Here is a 4,479-nt window from a genome sequence, read left to right as displayed (position 1 = left end):
CGAGATTAAGAATATCGAACAGAGAGTGTAGAACCCAAGTATTCCAAGAATAAGAAAGAGATTGAGAGAGAATATAAGAAACTTGAGTAACGAAGAATAAGAATAGGATTAAAGAATCAAAGATCGAAGAACTGCTCTGATACCATGTTGGGATTTAAGCGGAAGAGAAGAGAAGAAGAGAGAACGGCAAAGAGAATGAGAATAGAACTAAAATCCCTGAAGTTATTCTTACAAAGGTTTACAAAGGATATAAATACCGAGAGAACTAGGGCTACACCCTTCACAATAAATCACATAGGGAATAAGGAAGGAGAATTAGTTCTTCCCAAGATTGAACTCGTCCTCTAACTGTTTCCTTAAATGCACCGCCCAAGACTTTATTTCCTCTTCTTCTCTAACGGCTATAAAAAAATTTCGAACCTTCTCATGGACGTCCACATAGAGATATGGGCAATGTGATCATGGTCAATAAACATAAGACTCGTTCACCACACCACAACACAACACTAAAACTGTAGAAACAAGAGAAAGAGGTGAACTTTCAGGTTGGAAACTATCAAATAAACATACCCATCAAAACAATACAATCAATTAATCTCAATCCGTGTTAAAACAGAGATCGAGAGAGAGTTATATTAAAGAAGCAGAAGCAGAGGAGCTTACGAAGATGAGAGTAGGGAGAAGACAAAGAGAATCTGCTCCTCGTCGCTTTGTTCTTCTTCTCCTCCTCGAAGTGACAAACTAACCTATTCCTGTCGAAATTGATAACCTATTACTGTCGAAAACCCTAACTGGAGATAGAAGAGCCATAAATCAAGCGACCCAGCCACCATCGCCAATCACCGGAGACCATAACCTCAAAATCAATCTCTCGTCCGTTCGATTCCGCCGTAGACGACGGCGCTTGGCTCATCACCAGCGAAGGGATGAAGATGAGTTACACCTTCAAGCCAATAAACGAAAGTATTAAGACTTAAAAGGAAGATGTTGAATAAAACCTAAGTCGAAATAGAGGAGAGGATAGAAGATAAAGATTTTTTAAAATGATTTTCATATCTTGAATCGTTTCAAGCGATACTAAAAATTTAACTAAATATTTTAAAATGACTAAAAATGATCCTCATTTCTCAGAATTAACTTAACTAAATATTTAACGTCATTTATATATTTTTGATACTAATTAAATATTTGACATCATTTACTAAGCGATACTAAAACTAATACAAATGATACTAACCAAAAATAAATGATGCTAAAACTTTATAGTCACATCATTTAATAAACGATGCTAAATATATCTAACAATCACAATTATTGTGTAACAATTTGTATCATTTGTTACAATAATTAATCGTAGCAAACTTAAAAGAATTTAAAATCAAAAGTATTTCTACTTTACAATTTGTGAGAATAATTAGTAACTAATTATTACAGATTTTGTTAGGATATATTGTTTGTCAGTATATTTGTTACAAAAACATTGTTATATTTTAGTAACAATTTACCACAAACTATATTTGTAGCTAAATTGTCACTATGTTCTACAAAAAACTACAAATTTGCTACAAGATAATTTATTTAAATTTTTGTCACTAATCGGTAAGTAACTGTCACAAATATTTGCTACAGATTATTTGCATAACAAATTTTGAAGCTATATCATCCCAACCTTGTAGTGTCTGTTTAAATTTTATAATTTTCTTATAATTGTTTTTTAATATTTTAAAACTGTTAATAGTTTTGTTTTACATTTGGAAGTTTACAAAGCTTTTTTTCTTTAAAAGATTTTAAATAAAATTAGATTTTATTTTCTCTATTTTATTTTTATATAAACCTTTTTATGGTAGGTTTTGAATTTTTTAGATTTTTATTTTTAAAATTTTTAATAGTCACTACCCCATGAACATACTTTTGATTTAAAATAAATAAACTATATTATAATTTCAAATTTTATGATATATATTTATATATATAATTTCCTTATAATGATCTTTTTAAATTTTATAATTTTCTTATAATTGTTTTTTAATATTTTAAAACTGTTAATAGTTTTGTTTTACATTTGGAAGTTTACAAAGGTTTTAGGATATTTTTGGATTCCAAAATTTTTGTGGATGTTAACTGATTTTTTTATTGTTTTTATTGTTAAATTTAAAATACTAACCAATATACATATTATCTCATATGATGCTCATATTATTTTTGTTATTAAAATTTTTACTCTAATCTTGGAGTTATTTTCAAATTTCATGTTTGGTTGACAAATTTTTTTTTTTAACTATAATCCATGAAGAAGTGAATTATGGTTTTACGATGAAATAGATAGTTAAATGTGATTACAAAACTGAATGTCTAACGATAAATTTTATTTTAGAATAAAAAATTTCAAATATTAATATGTATCATTCAAAAAATATCATTTAAGAATATTAGTAATTTTTAATGTTTTATTTTATAATTTCAACACATGTATTTTTGTAATGCATATGTCAAAACATAAGATAATTCAACATAAATTATAATTTATTGGAATGAATCTTTAAAATCTTCAGTTATTTGATGAGAATGCTTTTATATCTTTTATGTTTTTATTTTATAAATTTCACTCATGTAAAATTGATTAAGACATGAGGTAAAATTAGTATTTATGAGATAACAACATAATAAATATATCTTAAAAAATGTTGATTCTGTTTTTTCTGTGAATTACATTTTGTTAATTTTTATTTGTATTTTCCATTCTTACTAAGATATAGATTTGATGTGATATATTAATTATGTTTGATAAAATATTTAGTTCTATGCATTAAGATGAAATATGTAATTAAACTTAAAATATGGTTTATTATGAGGGTATATATATTTAAACGGTACTGCTTATTCTATAAGAGTTTTAAGGTAAAATCACAAAGATTAATAAACAATAAATATTATGTCATTTACAAAACTTCAACCAACAGAAAAATATACTATATAGTTCAAATAGTCATAAATTGTTATATTAATAAAAATTATACATAAAATTTGAGAAAATATTATAAAATAGAGCAAAAAAGCCTTAAAACTCTTATATAATGGAACTGAGAGAGTATTAAAATGAAATATGAGAGGTTCATATTCAATATTAAAATGTTACAAGATAAAATCTAAAAGCATGTACATTACTACTTAATTATTCTTAATAATTTTTTCAAATTTTTACCCAAGTAAAAACTTGGGCCTCATCTAGTGTTTTATATAAAAACATACAAATGATTAAATATAAAAAATGAAGTGATAATTGTAATTAATTAATAAATCTATTTTTATTTTCTTTTGTTAAAGGCTAACCATAAAAATGAAGTGACAATTGTAATTAATTACTAAATCTATTTTTATTTTCTTTTGTATTAAAGGCTAAATTTTTCTATATATAGTAAAAGGAAAAGAAAAAGAAAAGTGCAAAGGGTTAAACAAAGTGTTTTCATTTCACATCATTTTTATTAAATATGAAGGAAATTAATAGATTAAATCAATTAAAGCTACAGCAAAAAAAAATCTACTCAAATTTTTTTGAACATGTATTATAAATAAAGGTTATATTCTTGAAACATAATACAAGAGTCATAAGATAAAAAAAAAAAAAAAAACAAATTTTTGCTTTTCTAGGATTCTAAGACGGTCAAAGATGGCAAAATGGAATGCCATAGTATTGATAATGATGGTAGTGATTGTTGTGATGGCAGTAGAAGCAAAATGGAGTATAGAAGAATTTAAACGCTGTTTTCACAATTGTTCAAAGTCGTGTCATGAACATGACGGTAATTGTTTCGAACGTTGCAAAATCAAATGCGGTGGCCCAAACCCTCCTGGCCCTCTCTATGGTTCCTCACGATACTACAAGTTTATAACTTAACGTGTACTTGTACTTACGTATTGTTCTAATTTTATGATATTGTCTATCTGTATATGCATGGATAATAGAATCTCACATGGGGTTGCAGCTGTGGAACTTCGTGGAAGGGAAGAATGATACAAAATAATTTTCGTAGTAGATTCGTTGTTGATCATGTCTACCGTTTATTTAAGTTTTATGTTTATGTTAAAAGTTGAATAAAAAAACAATATTAATAAAACGAAGACACATAAAACTTATCTGTTTTTACAGGCTATCTAATTCTCAAGAGAATTTGTTAAAAATACCTTTTTTGATATACCCCTTTTCAAAAATACTCTCTTTTCTGACCATTTTTATTTTTGCCCTCTTTTAATTTTTAATGACCATTTTACCCTTAGATGAAAATTATTTTATTCAATAAAAAGAAAAACAAAATTTTCCCGCTAAAAATTTTTCGAAAAAATTTTCCCGCCAAAAATTTTGATAAAAAATTTCGACAAAAAAATTTCCCGCCAAAAAAATTTACAAGGTTTTTAAAAGGTTTTATAAGGTTTCTACCTTATAAAAGCCTTATAAACACCTTGTAAAGGCTTTTACAAGAT

General features: G+C 26.2%; 1 long non-coding RNA gene across 1 annotated transcript; it reads right to left on the bottom strand.

The window, feature by feature from the left end:
• On the bottom strand, window positions 205-1,034 carry LOC104730982. Its single transcript, XR_758543.2, has 2 exons — window positions 664-1,034; window positions 205-512 (listed from the first exon to the last, which is right to left on the bottom strand). It is a non-coding gene; the product is annotated as an uncharacterized LOC104730982 (long non-coding RNA).

The sequence above is a fragment of the Camelina sativa genome, chromosome 12 (assembly GCF_000633955.1).
Source record: "Camelina sativa cultivar DH55 chromosome 12, Cs, whole genome shotgun sequence".
In the NCBI taxonomy this organism is placed as follows: Eukaryota; Viridiplantae; Streptophyta; class Magnoliopsida; order Brassicales; family Brassicaceae; genus Camelina; species Camelina sativa.
This window is presented reverse-complemented; position numbering and strand designations above follow the sequence as displayed.